We start from the raw sequence: 22,803 nt of genomic DNA on the forward strand, positions 1-22,803 counted from the left end.
CGTCTTGGTATAATTCTTTTCAGCCAGCGGTCGGCTTTCATGTAAATCAATCCTAGTGGCTAATTAGCCTCTAGACTGCTTTTACAAACAGTGGGAGGGAATGTCCCCCCCCACACACCGTCTTACATGGTTTTCTTGGGCTCTCCTGTCCCAACAGCGAACCCGTGAATGCAGCCGGTGGTACCGTCAGCTGTCCATAGAGCTGATCAGAGACCGTAACGGCTCCAATCATCTCTATGGCCTAAAAAAACAGAAGCCATGAGCATTTCAGGACTTTTTGTCAGATATAAACAGCACCATTGGGAAATTGGCAAAGCATTTTATCACACCGATCTTGGTGTGGTAAGATGCTTTGAGGGCAGAGGAGAGATCTAGGGTCTAATGGACCCCATTTTTTTCCTAAAAAGAGTACCTGTTACTACCTATTGCTATCATAGAGGATATTTACATTCCCTGAGATAACAATACAAAATGATTAAAATATATATATATATATATATATATATATATATATATATATATATATATGAAAAGGACGTTTAAAAATAAAATAAAAAGCAAAATAAATAATAATAAAAAAAAAGCACCCCTGTCTAGAGCTGCACGATTCTGGCTAAAATGAGAATTACAATTTTTTTTACTTAGAAGATAGATCACGATTCTCTCATGATTCTCACGGCGTAACATCATCTTTCACATTAAAACAAAAAAAAAATTGGGCTAACTTTACTGTTTCGTTTTTTTTTTAAATTCATTGAAGTGTATTTTTTCCCAAAAAATTGCATTTGAAAGACCGCTGGGCAAATACAGTGCAACATAAAATATTGCAGCAATTGCCATTTTATTCCCTAGGGTCTCTGCTAAAATATATATAATGTTTGGGGGTTCCAAGTAATTTTCTAGCAAAAAATATTGATTTTAACTTAGAAAAGAAGTGTCAGAAAAAGATTTAGACTTTAAGTGGTTAAACTTCCTTTACATGTTGTTGAAAACTTGGCAGACTGCCTGGATTATTTATTTACACAGAAGTTCTATCCCTTTGATCTAAGAAGGAAGCTTAGTTACAATGTTTCAAGTTAAAAGACTTGGCAGAATGCCCAGATGCTTTCTTTTGACAGCTGAGTGAGCAGATAAAGTCTCTCCACTTGTTTATATGAAAGAATCGGCAACCTCTGCAGGAGAGATCGTCAGGGGAGGTGAATCGAGATCACGATTTTTTAACGATTAATTGTGCAGCTCTACCCCTGTCCCCCGTGCTCACAAAGGCGAACATAAGCGTCGTTCTGATGTCATATGTAAACAGCAATTGCACAATGCATGTGAGGTATCACCGCGAAGGTCAGATCGAGGGCAGTAATTTTAGCAGTAGACCTCCTCTGTAAATCTAAAATGGTAACCTGTAAAGGCTTTTAAAAATGTATGTAGTTTGTCGCCGCTGCACGTTTGTGCACAATTTTAAAGCAGGTCGTGTTTGGTATCCATGTACTCAGCATAAGATCATCTTTTTTATTTCATCAAACATTTGGGCAATATAGTGTGTTTTAGTGCATTAAAATTTTTAAAAAAAGTGTGTTTTTACCCAAAAAATTTTGTTTGAAAAATCGCTGCGCAAATACTGTGTGAAAAAAAAAATTGCAACACCCACCACTTTAATCTGTAGGGCCTTTGCTTTAAAAAAAAACATGTTTGGGGGTTCTTGCAAAAAATATATATATTTTCTCATGTAAACAAAAAGTGTCAGGAAGGGCTTTTTCTTCAAGTGGTTAGAAGAGTGGGTGATGTGTGACATAAGCTTCTAAATGTTGTGCATAAAATGCCAGGACAGTTCAAACCCCCCCCAAATAACCCCTTTTTGGAAAGTAGACACCTCAAGTTATTTGCTTATAGGCATGTTGCGTCCATGGAATATTTTACCGCAAGTTTTGGGAAAATTACACTTTTTTTTGCACAAAGTTGTGACTAAATGATATATTGGTCAAACATGGCATGGTTATATGTAGAATTACACCCCAAAATACATTCTGCTGCTTCTCCTGAGTATAGGGATACCTCATGTGTGAGGCTTTTTGGGAGCCTAGCCGTGTACAGGACCCCGAAAACCAAGCACCGCCTCAGGATTTCTAAGGGTGTAAATCTTTGATTTCACTTCTCACTACCTATCACAGTTTTGAAGGCCATAAAATGCCAAGATAGCACAAACCCCCCCAAATGACCCCATTTTGGAAAGTAAACACCCCAAGCTATTTGATGAGAGGCATGTTGAGTCCATGGAATATTTTATATTTTGCCACAAGTTGCAAGAATAAGTCCATTTTTTTTTGCATAAAGTTGTCACTAAATGATCTATTGCTCAAACATGCCATGGGCATATGTGAAATGACAGCCCCAAAATACATTCTGCTGCTTCTCCTGAGTACAGGGATACCACATGTGTGAGACTTTTTGGGAGCCTAGTCGTGTACAGGACCCTGAAAACCAATCACCACCTTCAGGCTTTCTAAGGGCATAAAATGGTGATTGGCAAGATAGCACAACCCCCCCCCCCCTCCCAAATTACCCCATTTTGGAAAGAAGACACCGACAAGCTATTTGCTGAGAGACATGTTGAGTCCATGGAATATTTTATATTTTGCCACAAGTTTCGAGAAAATTATAATTTTATTTTTTTTTTTTACACAAAGTTGTCACTAAATGATATAACTTGTAGAACCACTGGCCCCACGCCGGGCAATCAGAAGCCTGCTAGGACTACTACTTTACTATGCTTGTAAATCAGTAGTACTCCGATGGAAGGCCTCGTCCGCACCCTCAATACATTTTTAGAAGAGGTTAGTGAATGAGGCTCTACCACTGTACAAGGCTACTTACCTGTCACGTGGCTGTGTAAAAAAATTCCACAAAATATGGGATATTTGGACGGAGTTTCTGCCCACGAATGCAGACTCGATGGACGATTAGTAACGCTCTATTAAGTACCGAGATTAGCCCAAGTGGCATCTCTGATTTCATAAATGTCCCTGGGTTGCTCGGTCAATGATTATGGTGAGGGGGGGGAATGTAGCGATGTAATTGTAATGTACACTTCATTGCATAAATAACTAAAGTAAGCTATGTAGTGTATTTGTAGAATTGGAGGTTTGCTTTGGAAACTCTGCACAGGTGGTTAAGCGTACAGTGGTTTAGTTACTATACAGTTACAGTTACTCTTTATATATAATTGTTCCCTTTTTTTTCTCTCTCTCTTCTGTTAGTTTTGTAGTTGTAGTGACAAAGCCTGGGTATGCCCAATAGGCTCTGTATTGTTTTTGTATTCAAAAAATCCAATCACCGCCTTCAGGCTTTCTAAGGGCATACATTTTTGATTTCACTCCTCACTGCAGAATGTATTTTGGGCTGTAATTCCACATATAACCATGGCACGTTTGAGCAATATATCATTTAGTGACAACTTTGTGTAAGTTTTATTTTATTTTTTGTCATTTTTGTCATTTTTCAATCACTTGTGACAAAAAAATAAAATATTCAATGGGCTCAACATGCCTCTCGGCAATTTCCTTGGGGTGTCTACTTTCCAAAATGGGGTCATTTGAGGGGTTTTGTACTGCCCTGCCATTTTAGTACCTCAAGAAATGAGATAGGCAGTCAAACTAAAAGCTCTGTAAATTCCAGAAAATGTACCCTAGTTTGTAGACGCTATAACTTTTGCGCAAACCAATATATATATATGCTTATTGCCATTTTTTTTTACCAAAGACATGTGGCTGAATACATTTTGGCCTAAATGTAATTTAGTCAAATTGAGTTTATTGAATTTTTTTTTATAACAAAAAGTAGAAAATATTTTTTTTCAAAATTTTCCGTTTATATTGCAAAAAATAAAAATCGCAGAGGCAATCGATACCATAAAAAGAAAGCTCTACTTGTGGGGAAAAAAAAGGACGCACATTTCGTTTGGGTACATCACTGCATGACCACGCAATTACCAGTTAAATCAGCGCAGTGCCAAATTGTAAAAAGTGCTCTGGTCATTGAGCAGCCAAATCCTCCAGGGCTGAAGAGGTTAAAGGGACATTTTTTTTTTAATTGCATTTTAGTGTAAATATGAGATCTGAGGTCTTTTTTGACCCCAGATCTCATATTTAAGAGGTCCTGTCATGCTTTTTTACATCCCTTGTAATAGGAATAAAAGTGACACCATTTTTTTTTTTAAAGAACAGTGTAAAAATAAAAAAATAAAAAGTAAAATAAATTTTAAAAAATTAACGTGCCCCATCCTGCCGAGATCGCGTGCAGAAGCGAAAACATGTGAGATATCACCGCGATCATTAGAGCAAGAGCGATAATTCTAGCCCCAGACCTCCAACTTTTTAAACGTCGCCTATGGAGATTTTTAAGGGTAAAAGTTTGTCGCCATTCCACGAGAGGACGCAGTTTTGAAGCGTAACATCAATTTACTCGGTTTAACATTATCTTTCAGAATATTAAAAAAAAAAAAAAAAAAAAAAAAAAAATCGGGCTAACTTTACTGCGGTCTTATTTTTTTTAATGCATAAAAGTGTATTTTTTCCCAAACAAGTGCGCTTGTAAGACCGCTGCGCAAATACGGTGTGACAGAAAGTATTGCAACAACCGCCATTTTATTCTCTAGGGTGTTAGAAAAATGTAATATAATGTTTGGGGGTTCTAAGTAATTTTCTAGGGAAAAAAAAAAAAAAAGTTTTTAACTTGTAAACACCAAATCTCAGAAAGAGGCTCGGTCCTTAAAGAGGTTGTAAACCTTCGTGTTTTTTCACCTTAATGCATCCTAATGAGCCCTGGGGTTTGACCTGACGGGGACGCGCTGTCTTTCTGCCCGGGGTTCTCAGCTCTTGATTGGATAAATTGATAGCAGCACAGCCATTGGCTCTCGCTGCTGTCAATCAAATCCAATGACGTGGGCACCAGGGGGCAGGGCTGAGTCATACATTCGGCGGCTATGGATGCCGAATGCTGGACTCGGGAGCACGCCCGCAAGGTAACCCCCTCAGGAGAGCGCTTCTCCTAGGGGGTTATCTGATGTGGGGAGTAGCTGCAAGAGCCGCCGGGGGACCCCAGAAGAGCAGGTTCGGGGCCATTCTGTGCAAAACGAGCTGCACAGTGTAGGTAAGTATGATATTTTTGTTATTTAAAAAAACAAAAAAAAAACAAATCCTTACAATCACTTTAAGTGGTTAAGGTTGTGGGAAATTACATTATGGCTCCATTCACACCATAGCAATCTGTTCTGCGCTTGGACGCCCTTGCGATTTCCATTATCTTGAATGGCACAATCCTGCCGTGATTGTCGCCTGACAAATCGCCGTAAAATCGCACAAACAAAATCGCAGAACACCTGACGCCCAAAAGTAGTACAAGAACTTATTTTTGTCAGCCTGCAATTCTGTTTGCGCAATATTACTGTGATTTGTCGGGCGACAATTGTGGTAAAATTGCACCACAATTTGGTGCCAAAGTAACGTGAATTGCAAGGACGTCTCCTGATTTACGGCGATTCTGCCGCAAAATGGAACGCCATTGGTGTGAATGGAGCCAAAGGCCCATTTTGAATTAGATTGATGCAGCAAAAGAATGATAAGGAATCCAAGTGAAGGGGTGTGCTTATAGATCCTCTTACAATACCAAACCCAAAAACTAAGTAGGATAAATGGGTATTGAATAGAGGCTCAGCACCATCTAGTGTTCATAATAGGTATATGAAGTTGAGGAACAGTTGACTTGTGATGCAGAGCAAAAACGATTAAAAAAAGAAAAATGGCAAACAGTCAGATGGGGTTAGGGGAAAGTAATCTCCCTGACCAAATTAACATCCCTAACCTGGACAATGGGGTCCAAAACACTAATAGTGTGGAACAGTCAAGCGGGGTGATCGTAGATCAATGTATTCCAAGTACCTGGGGAAGATCAACAGTAATAGATTTAATTTTGCAACGCCAAATCATCAGGTACAAACAAAATTCGAGTAGGAGGCAGTCAAACTGGCGCAATAGGACTTCAGCTCTTCTCGGAGAGAATCCAGAAGCTAATGAGCATGTCAGCATTGATTAACTGGCAATTATTGTAAAAGTAAAAAAAGAAGGGGGGGTAGCCTTAATGTTGACTCCGACGATCTCGTCTGGGAGATGGAGTTGCCCAAATAGAAGATGGTCATGGAGTAGATGGCATCCTTGGGAGTACAGCAGCGTCGAGGAGACCCAACCTCACCAAAAGCTCTTTGCCCTCTGGAACTGTGGTGACCATGTATGTTGTGTCGTTGTGGGGGTTTTACAGTACATTTGGGAACCCCCAGCGGTAACGTATTCTAGCAGCCTGGAGAATGGTGGTAACTTCCTTCATCGTTCTGCGTAGTGGGAGAGATATCTGGATGGAGATGCCCTCCTGCTGAATATTAGGGGTATTGCGTGAGGCCCTGAGGATTTCTTACTTAATCAGAAAATATTTAAGGCACATTACAATATCCCTCGTGAGTTTTTCAGGAGGAGATTTAGGGCGCAGGGCTCTGTAGATCCTGTCACAGGTGAAGGCAGAGAGGGGACAGTCAGGGAGTAGAGACTGGAAAAGCTTTTGCACAGTGGGGAGTAAATCAGTCACTATCTCTGGGATCCCTCGCACCCTGAGGTTATTGTGTCTGTTCCGGTTATCCAGGTCTTCCAGGTGGGCTTGAAGTTGTAACACAGTCTCAGAGAGAGATTCATGATCCTTTCTAAGGTCTGAATAGGCCAGGCTGAGTCTCAATGTTTGGTTTCTAACAAGTCAGTTCTGTTGTCTAGTACTGCAATCTCCAGGGACAGTGTATTGGTACATTTGTGCAGCTCTGATTGAAATTTCTAGGCTGTTTTGTCATACATCCTGTGAGACTTACAGCTCACTAAAGCTGATCTGGATGAGAGTACTCACTAGCTCCTATGGAGTGTGCTGGCGAGGACTCTGCAGCCTGGGATCGTGCCATTGTCTGTTCCGGCCTGGCGGCATCTTGGGCCATCTTGCTCTGCTCCCTCACCTGAAGCAAATAGGTTGTTAGGGATCTTTGAGCCGGTTTCTTGTGGCAGCATGTGCTGGGTGTTCCGCCGTGGGTGCGGGGTGAAAACAAGTGGAAATATATTGTGTATAGCCCCAGGAAACCACTGTTTCCGTCGCTCCCGGAGCTCCTATCCTTTGCTTCCTTCCAGCTTTGTGCCACGCATGCGCCCCCTGATTAACAGATCTTTTTAATCAATCTCTTCTAACAGGAGAAGCTCCCCATTACTGGTGGACAGTAATTATTGTAGGGCAGCAAGGTAGAAGCTGGCAATTACAACATCGGTTGCAGTCAAGTTAACCGCTTGTCGACCAGCCACCGTCATTATACTGCGGCAGGTTGGCACGATCCCACAAACCTTCGTAGCTATACGTTGTCCCTGTTCTGTGAGGAGAGACAGATTGTGAGTTCCTAATAGCTAGGAATCATGATCTGTCATTTCCTCTAGGTCAGTCCCCTCCCCCCAGAGTTAGAAACACACACAGGGAACACAATTAACCCATTGATTGCCTCCTAGTGTTAACCCCTTTCCTGCCAGTGCCTTTTTTTTACAGTAATCAGTGCATTTTTATAGCACTGATCGCTATATAAATGCCAATAAAATCGTGCAACTGAAACACCCAGAAGAATGTGATGACAGAAGGGTGCCTCCACCAATGAAAATACTCCCGCTTACCAGCTCCTACGATCTCTTTTTAAAGGAGATTGTGCATGTCTGTGGCTTTCTACCCCAGCCTCGGGTCTTTCAACCTGGATGGCTCCTTAGGATCTCCCCACAAGGTATCCTCTATAAGGCAGGTAGGTACGTTTATAGAGTTTATTGTACAAAAACGTAATGCACTTACAGTTAAAATGTAGATCAATAGCGTTGGTGTATGAAACATAAGCCGGCCGGCTGCAGTATGCTGCCCGTTGCTTCAGTATGTGGTGACGTCAGCACGCCGCTCCTCCCTACCCCGTTTCATCACAACTGACGTCTTCCAGGGGCCCCGCGCTGGTCCCGGAAGCAACGGGCAGCATCCTCAAGCCGGCCGGCTTATGTTTTACACACCAACAGTATTGATCTACATTTTAACTGTAAGTGCATTACTTTTTTATACAATAAACTCTATAAACGTATTACGCTATGGAAGCCTTTTTATATCCTTTTATGGGGGATGAGTGCCTACCTGCCTTATAGAAGATACCTTGTGGGGAGAACCTAAGGAGCCATCCAGGTTGAAAGACCGAGGCTGGGGTAGAAAGCCATAGGCATGCACAATCTCCTTTAAAAAGAGATCTTAGTAGCTGGTAAGCGGCGGTATTTTCATTGGTGGAGGCACCCTTCTGTCATCACATTCTTCTGGGTGTTGCGGTTGCACGATTTACATCGTCTGGACGTTTGCTAAGCCAGCACTTGGAAGATTGTTCTGCTAGTGAACCTTTTTTCTATAACCCATTGGAGTGGACTTGAATTTGTTTACTTCATTTATTTATTCATATTTTTTATTATATAAGTTTTTCCACTTGTCACTGGTGGTCACGTTTCAGTGTGTGAATATTAATTTCCTTCATTTAGATGTGATTGAATTTTTTTGCATTTATATATATTTTCCAATTTATTTAGCGCAGCTTTTTTTATTTTTGTTTGAATTATTTTGTGTGTGTATCTCACATTTTAGTTGCAGCTTCATTCACTTTATACATTGTATATTTTCCTATACATGCTTTATGGGGATAGCGCAGTAATTTTACCTTTTTTAGTATATAAATGCCAATGGTTCCAAAAATGTGTCTGCCATAATGTCCCAGTCCCGATAAAAATCACAGATCACTGCCATTACTAGTAAATAAAAAAAAAAAAAAATAATAAAAATGCTATAAATCTATCCCCCATTTTGTAGACGCTATAACTTTTGCGCAAACCAATCAATATACGCTTATTACGATTTTTATTATCAAAAATATGTAAGAGAATACATATCAGCCTAAACTGAGAAAAAAATTAGCTTTTTTAAAAAAAAAAAAAAAAAAAAGGGGAAATTTTTAATAGCAAAAAGTACAAAATATTGTGTGTTTTTTTTAATTGTTGCTCTTTTTTTGTTTATAGCGCAAAAAATAAAAACCACAGTGATGATCAGATACCACCAAAAGAAAGCTCTATTTTTGGGGAAAAAAAAGGACGTCAATTTTGTTTGGGTGCAGTGCCGTAAGACCGCGCGATTGTCAGTTAAAGTGACGCAGTGCCGAATCGCAAAAAAAGGCCTGGTCATTCAGCAGCCAAATCTTCTGGGGCTGAAGTGGTTAATGGAATCACTCCTGAAAAGAAGGATCAGTGATTACTTATAAACACACAACTTGCTGGACCTAAAGTAGCGTGGCTTTACTGAGGGCAGATCACATCAGACTAATCTGACTGAATTTTTTTTACTATATCACCAATGTTTTGGACCAGGGTGGTGCCTATCTTGATTTCATGCAGTTCCACATAATGATCTAATACAAAAAAAAATGTACAAGCTTAGAATTAACCCTTGGGTGGTTCAGTGGATATGCAGTTGGCTAAAAGATTGATACCAGAATGTAGTTGTAAATGGAGTTCAGAACAGAGACCAGTCACTAGTGGGGTATCACAAGGCCCTGGTACTAGGTCCTGTTCTATTTAATCAACATGTAAGTGATATAACGAAACAATTCTTGGGTAAGGTATGTCCTTTTTCTGATGATACAAAGGTGTGCAATAGGGAGGTGTTTAATACAGAACCGGGTCTGGCATTAACGGTGGAAGCTTGGTCAAAGCAGTGGAAACTGCAGTTCAATGTTTTTAAATGTAAAATAATGCACCTAGGGAAAAAGAATACCTTGACAGATGAAAAAGATTTAGGGGTACTTATACCAGATGATTTCAAAATGAGCAACCAGTGTGGCCAGGCAGTGGGGAAAGCAAACAGAATTTTATGATGCATCACTAGAGGGGTCGCCAGCAGGAGGAAAAAGCTCTTGCTTCCTATATAGATCTTTAGAGAGACCTCATTCAGAATACTGTGTTCAGCTCTGGAGACCTCACTTGCAAAAAAAATATTCATAGGATAGAACAAGTCCAGAGACAGGTAGCAAAATGGTGAAAGGTCTGGGAGATAAAATGTATCAATAAAAGACTTAAAGTGATTGTAAACCTTGTAAAACAACACATTCAGTTTAAAATAGAAATAAAAGGCAAAACATTTGCATAAGAGCTGAGGGGAGGAGGGGCAGCAGCACACTGAGCTTCCTAGTGAATTGCTGTGCAGTGGTGGCATGTAGGGACAAGTCTGATCATTGGAGGAGTATACACTTAGCATATCTAAAGAACTAACCAGGCTGTACTCTCCTGCTTAGTGTGGTCAGTGTTTAATAGGAAAGCAAGGGGACTAGCCGGGACACCGGTGATTTCACATAAAGGAAGAAATACAAAGAGAACAGGACACTTTCTCATGGTACAGCAGGCACATATCAGGAATATGAAGTGTTGAGGTAAATGCATTAAGGAACCTAATATGTACCGTCTACAGAAAAGAAGGAAAAGGGGAGACATGACTGAAACCTTTAAATACATCAAGGGGGTGAATAACGTTCAAGAGAGCAGTTTTCAATATGAAACCAAGATCATGAACACGGGGACATGACCTTAAACTAACTGGAGTTAAATTCAAAATTAATCTTAGTATTAAAAGGGTAGTTGATGCTTGGAATTGACTCCAGCAGAGGTAGTGAGTCAGTTAACAGTAAATGGCTTCAAACGTGCCTGGGACAAACATAGATGTATACCAAGACAAAAAAAAAAAAAAAAAAAAAAAAAAAAGGTCAACAAAAACTAAAACATGCAATAAAGTAAAAAAATAAAAACAAAAAATGGGCAAACTCGATGAAGTACTTGTTTTTTTTCTGCCTTCACTTTCTATGTTTCTATGTAAACAAACTGACAACGCTGAGGACCACAGACTCAGTGGTCAGCCAAGAAAACAGAGTTGGGTACCTAGTAACTCTTTTTCTAAGAAGTCTTCCAGGGCAGCTCCTGAGAAATAGGCTCCTCCTTCCTCCCTGAAACAGGAAACACATCAGTCCACCATTATAAATTTGTTAGTCTTACCCGTGTGCCTCAGTATTATTAAAGCACCGAAGGAATTCTCAGTAAGGCAATGTGACCCCACAATACCTGGTAGGGTGGGAACTAGTGCTGCCCTGGAAGACTTCTTAGAAAAATTGTTACCAGGTACCTAATTCCGTTTTCTCCAATCGTCTTCCAGGGCAGCATCTGAGAGGATGTATTAATACTTACTAGGGTGGGGATAAGGCCTGGAGCACCTTGCGACCAAACGTCTGGTCTTGACTGGGCAGCTGGTGGATATGGTAGTGCCTTGCGAAGGTACTGACGCTCGACCATGTCGCTGCCCTGCAGATCTGCTCCGGTGTTGCCCCTGCTTTCTCTGCGACCGAGGTTGCCCAGGTTCTCGTCGAGTGGTCTTTGCTTCCGCTTGGCGGGGCAAGGTTTTGCACCTCATTGGCCGTCTGTATGGCAAGTTTTATCCATCTGCTTATCGTGTTTTTCGATGCTTGCTTTCCCTTATTGACTCTGACATAGAGGACAAATAATGAGGTAGTTCTTCGTCAGTCCTTTGTTCTCTCAAGATAATGAGTATGTGTCTCTTTTATTGCTATCCATTGATTTTGTAAGCCCTGCGCCCTGTGTAAGATTGAAGAGACTTTTGGTAGAAAAGCTGGGTCTGGCGAGAGCACTATTTTATGTGTTTAGATCAGGCAGTATGGTTCCATCATGGAAAAAGCTTGAATTTCGTTCACTCTTTTGGCCGACACTAGGGCTATTAGGAGAATGTTTTTTAGAGTAAGGTTCTTATCTGATCTTATCTTATCTCCAGTGGTTCGATTGGGGAAGAGAGAAATCCTCTGAGCACCGTGGAGAGGTCCCATGTCGGAGGTCTGCCAACTTTCACGGGTCTGGCTCCATTTAACGAGATCAGGAATCTCTTTATGAGCGGGTCCTCTGCTAATCTGGTGCCCAGAAAGGAGGAGAGTGCTGCCACTTGTACTTTCAGCATGCTCTGAGAGATGTTCTTGTCTGCTCCCTCCTGCAGGAAATCCAGAATCGTTGGGATGAATTATCTGTCGGAATCCTGTTTGTTCCCGTACCAGGAGACAAACTTCCTTCTCACTTTCTCATAAATGGTTCTAGTTACAGGTTTTCTGCTGGATAGAATGGTGTTGATCACTCTGTCTGACAGCCCTTTCTTTTGCAGCCCAACCCTCTCAGTAACCAAAAGCTTCATGAGTTTGTGATTCGGGTGGCTGACTGGCCCTTGTGATAGGCGGTCCGGTAGGTCTGGCAGTATCAGGTGCAGCTGGAGACTGAGATTCTTCAAGTTTCTGAACCACGCTCTGTGGGGCCTGTGGGGTGCTATGAGTATCACCACTGCCCTTTCTTCCCTGATTTTTTGGATCACTTTCGGTATCAGATCGGTCAGAGGAAATGCATAACACAACTGGTAAGTCCACTGAATGCATCCACTCCGATGTTGCCATCTGTGGGATCCAACGAGAAGAACTTTGGGAATTTCGCGTTTGTCTTTGAGGTGAACAGATCTATCTTGTGTACTCCCCATGTTTGCATGATCCACAAGAAGGTTGCTTGGTTTAGCGACCACTCTGCCTGTTTTATGGTTTTTCAACTTAGAAAATCTGCCAGTGTATTGTTTGTACCTTTCAGGTGGATGCCCGAGATTGAGCTTATATTTATCTCGGCCCATGACAGAATCGCTTCCGTCAGGCTCATCAACCTTTGGCATTTTGTCCCTCCTTGCCTGTTCAGGTATGCCACCGTCATGGCGTTGTCTGACTGACTACTGATTTCACTACCCTGTATAGCTGGTTGGAATGCTCTCAGTGCTTCATCTACGGCTTTTAATACCCTCATGTTTGAGGAGGCTTGAGACCATCTGGCATTCCATCTTCCCTGTGTACAGAGATTCTCCATGTGCACCCCCCACCCTAGGGTACTGTGGCATCTGTGGTGATCCTGACAGGGTTGGCTTGAGTCCATCTGCTCCCCTCGGTGTAGCGGAGTGGATTGAGCCACCACTGAAAAGATGTTTGATCAAACGTGGAACAGGAATGGACATCTCTAGGGATGATGGATCGCCGTCCCAGTGGGTCAGAATGTAATTCTGTAGAGGCCTCATGTCGATCTGTGCCAAGGTGATGGATGGGAATGAAGACGTCATAAGTCCTAGCACTGCCATTCCCTGCCTGATAGTAATGAACTTGGTCCGCACTAGAGAGGTTATAGCATCTGTGATTTTCTCGTTCTCTTCTTCCGTTAGGAAGGTTTTGGTTATTTTGGCGTCCAGCACATAACCTAAATATACCACCCTCTGCCTTGGGGTCAGCTGTGATTTTTCTGTATTTATTATCCAACCCAGGTTTTGTAGATAGGACATGCTTGTGGCAAGATTGATTTCTAGGATTTCCTCTGAATCCGCAAAAAACAGCAGATCGTTTTGGTATGGTATCACACCTATGCCTTGCTGTCTCAGGCCCTTTAGAGCTTCTGCCATTATCTTATCACTATCTCATGCAGGGTATCCGCCGGTCCCTGAATCCCAAACCTTAAGAATCTTTGATGACTTTTTTATATGGGGCACATGTAGGTATACGTCTTGCAAGTCTTTTGTGGCCATGAAAACCCCTGTTGGTAGGATATTACTAGGTACTTGTCTGGGGGGGGGGGGGGGTTTGCGGGAGGAAAACTATCGCGTAGCTCTCCGCTATGGTTCAACAGACAAATTTGTTGTTTCTTGTAGCTCCCCCTCCACTGGTGGGCAAAGGCTGCCAATCTGCCCCCACCTGAAGACCGTTATTGTTTTTTGTTCTTTGGTTTGAGAGGCTTGAGGATGAGGTCTCCCTTGCCTTTCTAGTTTTGCTGTCCCCAGCGCTTTTTTGCTCCCAATTTATTACATTTCCTAGAGTGATGAAAGGGCGCCTTCCCCTGTTTCTTTTTAGTCTGGGGGAACCCTTTGTTCTTCGCTGCAGTCCTGTGCAGGACCGTTTCTAGGTCAGGCATCAACATCAAATCTCCCATGCAGAGGCGGCTCTAGACTTTGTGAGGCCTTAGGCAAAACTTAGACATGAAGTGCCACTCACGCCCATAATAGGAAAAATAATTCAAGTGATCCGATAAAAGTTATCATTGGCGAATGAGACAATGGAGTTGGGGGCGAGTCTGGGCTAGGATAGGCGTCTTGATGGGCAGGAGAGGGGGCAAGACTATGACAGGAGTCCCACCACTGCTGGGGAGAAGAAGGATCACAGCTAGGATGTGAGTTTATTTTATAGATGAGCAGTACAAAGTTTTCAGCTGTAGTATAGAGTAGGAGATGGGATGGGTGCTGTGCTGGTTAAGAGTACAGCACTGTTCCAATAGCGATAAGCAGGAGAGTGAAGAGGCAGTGCTTTATCCTAGGGAGGATGGAGGCTAAGGTACCCTGTCAAATGTGCCCATCAAATGGGTGTCAGATCTAGCTACCTGATTTCTAGTCTCTGCTAGCACATGCCCCATATTAGTTGCTGGAAAATCCTCTAACACCCACGCTCAATAACCAACATATGCTCCTGATGTGCACGTGAGGGAAGGGTGACCATCCTCCAAGTATTTTTCTTTTTTATATATTTATTTTTTTAAATCTGCTAGATCACCACCCACAGCCATCAGGACCCTCCCTCTCCTCTGCTGGGGGGGCAGGAGGTGAGAAGGAAGTGGGAGCCGATTGCAGGGTAGAGGCAGCAGATGCACCGCTCACAACACTGCGGAGGATACATACTTTGCGGGAGTTTCAAGAAGCAACCTCACCCACCCCTAACCAGCCAAGAAGGGACTCGACTAGCTTTAGATCAAGGCCGCAAACAATAAATCAATACACATTGACGCCCTTCCTTCCCCCTAGTCCTCCAGAGATCGATGGACGAGCTGGCAGCCCTTACTAAAGTCGGACAAAATTAAATCTATGGCCAGAAAGAGGAGAGGGAGGTGAAAGGCAGGGCCAGAGCTAGGATTTTTGTCTACATAGCGAAGGGGCACTTTGGTGCCCCCACCATCCTCCTGCCACCCCTCCCTTCTACTCCACAGTGTAGTGGTAAGGAGAGTGCAAATTGCCCCCCAACTTTACCCTTTTAGCAAAAATCATCACTCCTATCCGCCAAAAAAAAACAAAAAAAAACAAAAAAAAAACAAAAACAGTACTAATTTGTACACCCCCCTCCCCCAGCACAGATTCTCTCTCCCCCTTCCAGAACAAATCCCCCCCTCCCAACACAAATCTCCTTCCCTCTTCTTCAGCATAAATCCTCCTCCACCCTCCCAAAATCCCCAGTCTCAGCACAATCGCCTCTTCCACATCCTAGCATGTATAAGCACTTATAAATCCCTCAACACTCCACGGAAACTGCTCTCATTAAACTCTCAAATTACCTACTAACGGCTAAAACCAGTGGACACTATTTTGTACTCCTTTCTCCTGGATCTCTCTGCTACCTTTGACACAGTGGACCACCCCCTCCTCCTCAAACTCCACTCCTTTGGTCTACGTGACTGTACTCTTTGCCGATTCTCATCCTACCTATCCCACCGCTCCTTCAGTGTCACTTACAACTCTACTTCCTCCTCTCCTCTTCCTTTCTCCGTTGGGGTCCCCCAAGGTTCTCTTCTTGGACCTCTCCTTTTCTCAATCTACACCACCTCCCTGGGTCAGTTGATTGCCTCCCACGGCTCTAAATATCATCTCTACGCTGATGACACCCAAATCTATCTCTACACCTGCCCAGCTCTCTCCATCTGTCTCCTCACCCATTACCAACTTACTAGCAGATATATCAGCCTGGATGTCTCATCACTTCCTCAAACTCAACCTATCCAAAACCAAGCTCATGATATTTCCTCCCTCGGGTGCCACTTCCCCTGATTTCTCTGTCAATATCAACGGCTCAACTATCAACTTATCCCCCCACGCCAAGGTCCTAGGTGTAATCCTGGACTCTGAACTAACCTTTCGGCTACACATCCTACCGCTATCCAAAATTTGCCGCCTCAACCTCTGCAACATCTCCAAGATATGCTCCTTCCTAACCAATATCACCACAAAGCTTCTAATCCACTCCCTGGTCATCTCCTGCCTCAACTACTGCAACTCCCTCCTCATTGGCTTACCTCTAAATAGGTTATCCCCACTTCAGTCCACCATGAACGCTGCTGCCAGGCTCATCCACCTTACAAACCGCTCAGCGTCTGCTATACCCCTCTGCCAATCTCTCCATTGGCTGTCACTCAGCCACCAAATTAAATTCAAGATACTAACTATAACTTACAAAGCCATCCACAACCTGGCCCCCAGCTACATCACTAACCTAATCTCAAATACCAACCTAATCTTTCTCTTCGCTCCTCCCAAGACCTCCTGCTCTCAAACTTGTTGTCACCTCATCCCATGCTCGCCTTCAGGACTTCTCCAGAGCCTCTGGAATGCTCTACCCCAATCTGTTCGATTTTCTCCTACTTTATACACTTTCAGACAATCCCTGAAAACTCATCTCTTCAGAGAAGCCTATCTGGCCCTCACCTAACAACTGTACATTTATCTTCTCAATCAGCATATCACCCACAGTTATTACCACTTCTATCTCTTGATCTTCCCTCTTAGATTGTAAGCTCTAAAGCAGCAGGGCCATCTGATTCCTACTGTATTAAAAAGTGTATTGTATTTGTACTGTCTACCCTCAAGTTGTAAAGCACTACGTAAACCGTTGGCGCTATATAAATCCTGTATAATAACTTATCCCCACACCCCTCAATTCCCCTTTCCAGCACAACCCCCCCCCCCCAATACCCCTCTCAGAATAAATACTCTTTCACCCCCAAATCCTCCCTCCCAGCACACCCCCATTCCAGTACAGATCCTTATTCACCCCCTTTTAATCCCCCCCAGCACAAATCCTCTCTCTCCCCCACCCCCAATTCCCCCTACCCCCAAATTTTTTCTCCCAACAAAAATTATCTTCCCCCCTTCAACCATAATCCCCCCAATCCTTCTAGCACAGATCTTCCTCCCGGTTTAAATATTTTCCCCATTTCTAGCACAAATCTCCCCCAAATCCCCTACCAGCACAAATCATCTCCCCATTTCTAGCACAAATCCATACCCCCCATCACAGCACAACACCTCCTTACCCCCATTACAGCACAGCCCCTTCTTTCCCCCATACCTGCACAAACCCTTCTCCCCCCTCTTCAAAGCCCCCCACGACCAATCCCCCCTTCCCAGCAAAAATCCTCTCCCCACTTGCAGCACAGATCCTCTCTCCCAAGTCCTCCCTTCCAGCACAACCCCCCCCCCCCCAATCCTGGGTCAAATCCTCTCCCCCCATCTTACCCAGCACAAATTCTCTTTCCCCCAAATCCCCCCACTACAGCACAAGTGCATTCCACAGTTCCCACCCATATCCCACTTTCCAGTACAAAACCTCCCTCCAAACACAAACCCCCTCCCTGTCTAATCCAAATCGATCAACAATACTTCCCAAATGTTCCGCTTTTTGTGGGACCTTCCTGAGATGAGAACAAAATCCTACAAATCCGGACTAAGGGTCAGTTCACACCAGCATGCAGTGCGAGAAACCAGTGTTGTGTGTGCATTTCATGCACCACATTCAAAATGCACTGCAGTTGTGATCTACAGTGGGTGTCAATGTTAGCTTAATGACACAAATGCAGGTCACAAATGTAATGTGTTTACCTGCACCGGATCATATGGTACAGTAGTACCAATGGATCCTATTCCTGTGTATCTTATAACTCTTGGTGTGGTCTGGCACAGTTTCAGCTCATTCAAATGAATAGGCTGAAATTGCACTGCACCAGGAACGCATGTGAATCACACAGAAAAGCACAGTGTGTTCCTGTGTGATTCATAGTGTGAACTGGCCCCAAGTCCTGGAGCCCAGTGCAGAAAAAAGTACTGTCACCTGGCTCCACTAACTTGCTAGCAGGGGTCACTAGTGTGGGCACCTTGGGGTGATTGCCCTGCATCTCTAGCAGGGTGCCCAGATTCCATGATTGTCCCATGCACCAGCTAGCATGTCTTTGGTTTGGGGGTGGGGGTAGTGGATGATGGGATACTGTATGTGCTTGGGGGCGCTTTGGGAGGAGAGAGGACTTCAGGGAGGGTGGGGGTGGTCATATTTCATATCCAACTCCCCCTTGTAGCTCAATGCCTTTCTCCTCCCAAAGCGCCCCCAAGCACATACAGTATCCTATTACCCAACCCCTCCCCCAAACCATTGCAAGTATTCATTTTTGTTAGTTTTTCATTGCTCCAGCTTCCCAAGCCCTTTTTAATAGCGCCTCTATTTTCTTATCCATAGAATCATTTAACCAGTTCCCGAGCAACTCACGTAGACATACTGCGGCACAATGGCTCTCCTGGGCGAAACCCTGTACAGGTACGGCTTTCCCTTTAGAAGCTGCCAGAGGGCGCGTGCCCGCTGCACGGCGGGGGGCCTGATGCACGAAGTCGGTGGGCGCGATCGCGTGCACGAGAGCCAGCATGGGGATTTGTGTTTTAACACACAAATCCCTGTTCTGTCAGGGGAGAGGAGAGATACTGTTTGTTCCTACTAAGTAGAAACAACGATATGTCTTCTCCTTCAGTCAGTCCTATCCCTATACAGTTAGAACACACTGAGGGAACACACCCCTTGATCGCCCCCTAGTTTTAACCCCTTCCCTACCAGTGACATTTACACAGTAATCAGTGCATATTTATACTGTAGCACTGATAGCTGTATGAATGGCAATGGTCCCAAAAATGTGTCAAAAGTGTCCGATTTGTCTGTCGCAATGTCGTAGTATCGCTAAAAATCGCAGATCACAGCCATTACTAGTAAAAAAATTAAATGCCATAAAAATGCCATAAATCTTTCCCATAGTTTGTAGACGCTATAACTTTTGTGCAAACCAATCAATATACGCTTATTGCAATTTTTTTTTACCAAAAATATGTAGAAGAATATATATTGGCCTAAACTGATGAAGAAAATTTTTTTTTTTTTTTAAATTTGGGGATATTTATTATAGCAAAAAGTAAAATATATATATTTTTTTCAAAATTGTCATTCTTTTTTTGTTTATAGCGCAAAAAATAAAAACAGCAGAGCTCTATTTCGGGGAAAAAAAGGACGCAAATTTTGTATTGGCACAGCATTGCATGACCGCGCAATTGTCAATTAAAGCATCGCAGTGCCAAATTGTAAAAAGTGGGCTAAGGCAGATTTGTTTGTGACTCTCGCGAGGGAGGCATCCACTTTCGGGCACTTCGCCCAAGTCTTGGTGTCTTCCTCTGCAAATGGATACATTTGGCCACGGCTGGTATGAAGAGCTTCTTTTCTGGCTCCTCCCACTCGATCTTAACTAGGTTTTTAAGAGTTTGATGCACCGGGAATGTTCTAGGTGTCTTGGGCTGCAGCCCTTTGTAAATTTTGTCGTGCAGGAAAAGCTCTGTGGCTTTTTGCTCTTTGATACCCAAATACTTGTGTCCTGCTATAGCCTTCAGAAGATTATCCGTATCTTCTGAGGGGAATAGGGTGCCCTCTGATGGCGGATCATCCTCCTCGGAGTCTGAGTATAAGCGATCCTTGGACTCTTGTTCGGTTTCATCCGACTCGACCTTCTGTTCTGGTTGGTCTGCCTCTTCCCTGCTACCCGAGGGGATACATGCCCTGCTGTTAGATGGGGCATTGGATTGGCTGGAGCTTGCTGGCACCTCTAGTTTCTAAATTGCTGAGCGTAGTGGCCCAGTAGTGCTCTTTATTTCTTTTTTGAAGGAATTGAGCATGTCTTTGAGGAAGCCTTGCGACTCCTTAGCAACCATTTTGTTTATGCATTTTTGGCATAGTGGCTTTTTCCAATCAGGGGAAAATCGATGACTGCAAGAGCCGCATGCCTTGCTGCTGGTCTTCACCCTTTTTTCCTCTGGGGCCTTTGCTTGCAATTAACTACAAAGGACCTTGGTGAGGTAGGCGGGTTACAGATGCACCAAGCAAGTGTAAGGTTTGTAGTGAGATAAAGACAGAGGTGACTCCAGAGTGCTCTGGCTTACCTTGGAGTTGTCCTGGCATGCAGGATCCGCAGGGCAGGGTGGAGAAGCGTCCGACATGGTTAGCCACTGGGATCCTCCGCTTAGAGGTCCCTTTTTAACTGCTTCCTGCATCAGCTCTGCCCCCAGCTGTCCCTGTGCAGGTTGGTGGACATACCTGCACATGCCACTCCCTGCTGGAGGTAGGCCTTTGATAAGTTTTATAATCTTCTTTTTTTTTTTTTTTTTATTTGCACCGCCTCCCTGAAGTGACATCACCGGAAGTGTTTGCCCATAAGGCTTCCACCCTTCACCAAAATGGCAGCCGGCTGAAACAGTGTAACCGGAAATGACGTTTTTCCGGCGTCTCAGCACCATCTTGGTACACCTCCTGGGGCCAGCCACATACGCATGCGGCCAGGGGGAGACTGCAGGGTGCAGCGGGTGGAATGCTATCGCTCGAAATATGGCCGGGCGGGCCTCCACCAGTGGAGCAGCGGCATCTTGGGGAAAGTGCCAGCGGCATGTAATACAGCTTGTAGGGATAGTTGCATTCCCCTCTGTAGGGGCGAAACTTCAGGCAGAGCACTACGGCTCAAGTTGCTGCCCCTGCTTGCCCTCCCGAGGCCCGCTGGGGTGAATGAGATGCTGGTCAGGGAGTCCCCTGCAGAAATGCACAAAGACTGGAAAAAATAACAAACGTTTGCAGCTCCTGTGGGTCCTGTGAGGAAACACAAATAACAAAGGCACACAGGTAAGACTAATACATTTATAATGGTGGACTGCTGTGTTTCCTGTTTCAGGGAGGAGAAACCTATCTCTCGGATGCTGCCCTGGAAGACGATTGGAGAAAAATTATTGCAGCAGATGAAAGACACATCTTGCTTACTTCCCGTTGACATCGGAAGATGTACAACAGTACCATCAACACAGAACTGGTAGAAAGCAGCGAGACCCAGGTACACCCATCAAATCTCCAGATATTTCTGGCCAGAAATTATCTTCATGGAAGAATTGCAGACAAAAAGCCTACCTGCCATACATGGAAACAAAGCTAAGTGACTCAACTATGCACAAACTATGATATAGGCCTCAAAGGTTAATGCAATTAATACATGTAAGAGGGGGTACCATCATCCTTACAATTGGAATCTAGGAGGGACAACTTTGGAGCACCCCTCGTGTGCCTCTAACACAGGATTGAATAGACTCTCTCGGTACCCAAGGATTACAATTAAATTGTAAAAATAAACTTTTATGTATCCATAGTTAAAAACAGAGACACGTCTGTAAATATAAAGTACAATAATTAAGATGTTTTTTTTTACAAAGCATACTTAGTATTCCAAGCTGATGTTTGTTGGTAAGGGGTAGTTATTCTTTGGAAGTATGCTAGATCCTCTACATGTTTTGTGGTACAGAACCGCTTCTTCAGTAGGAATTATACACTTCATCTATAACAATAGTTTTTTTATTGATATTGATTTTTTACTGTATTGTTATAGATGAAGTGTATAATTCCTCCCGAAGAAGCGGTTTTGAACCGCAAAACATGTAGAGGATCCAGCATACTTCCAAAGATTAACTACACCTAACCAACAAACACCTTGCTTGGAATATTAAGGGTGCTTTGTAAAAAAAAAAATCTTAATTGGTGTACTTTATATTTACGGACATGTGTCTCTGTTTTTAACTATGGATAAATAAAAGTTTATTTTTACAATTTCATTGTAATCCTTGGGTACCGAGATAGTCCATTAATTCCTGTGTTAGGAACACCTCTTGTGTACCCCTAAGCTCTCCCCCCTAGTTTAAACTATGCATAAAAACATAGGAACTGGGGTGCAGAAAAATGACAGCAGGTGCTCTGGACTGATGAGTCAAAATTTGAACTATCTGGCTGTAGCAGGAGGCAGTTTGCCGAAGGGATGGAAAGCGGTACAATGAAGAGTGTCTGCAAGCAACAGTGAACCATGGTGGAAGTTCCTTGCAGGTTTGGGGCTGCATTCCTGCAAATGGAGTTGAAGATTTGGTCAGGATGAATGGCGTCCTCAAAGCTGAGAAATACAGGCAGAGACTTATCCATCATGCCACACCATTAGGAAGGCATGTGATTGGCTCCAAATTTATTCTGCAGCAAGATGACAACTGCAAACATACAGCCAATGTCCTTAAAAACTATCTTCAGTGTAAAGAAGATCAAGAAGTTCTGGGAGTGATGGTTTGGACGCCACAGAACCCTAATCTCAGCATTAGCAAGTCTGTCTGGGATTATAGAGACAGAAGAATTTAAGGCAGCCTGCATCCACAGAAGATCGTTGGTTGGTTCTCCAATATGTTTGAGACAACCTACCTGGAGAGTTCCTTTAAAAATTGTGTGCAAGTGTACTTAGAAGAACTGATGCGGATTTAAAGGCAAAGGGTGGTCACAAAAATATTGATATGATTTGGATTACTCTTCTGTTCATTTACTTTCCATTCTGCGAATTGATAATTTACGCTTTTTCACACCTGCCTAAAACTTTTGCACAGTAGTGTATGCGTCTGTCAGGAAGCATTTGTATCCCTATAAAAAAACTGCATAAGGCAAAGGATGCA

The 22,803-nt window shown here is 43.3% G+C and overlaps 1 protein-coding gene across 8 annotated transcripts in view; it reads right to left on the reverse strand.

Annotated features, from left to right (window-relative positions):
• IPPK (inositol-pentakisphosphate 2-kinase) overlaps positions 1–22,803 on the reverse strand; it is a 1,128,404-nt gene that overhangs the window by 598,614 nt on the left and 506,987 nt on the right. The gene's annotated exons all lie outside the window — the stretch shown is intronic.

Source organism: Aquarana catesbeiana, linkage group LG07 (genome assembly GCF_042186555.1).
Source record: "Aquarana catesbeiana isolate 2022-GZ linkage group LG07, ASM4218655v1, whole genome shotgun sequence".
NCBI classification, from domain to species: domain Eukaryota; kingdom Metazoa; phylum Chordata; class Amphibia; order Anura; family Ranidae; genus Aquarana; species Aquarana catesbeiana.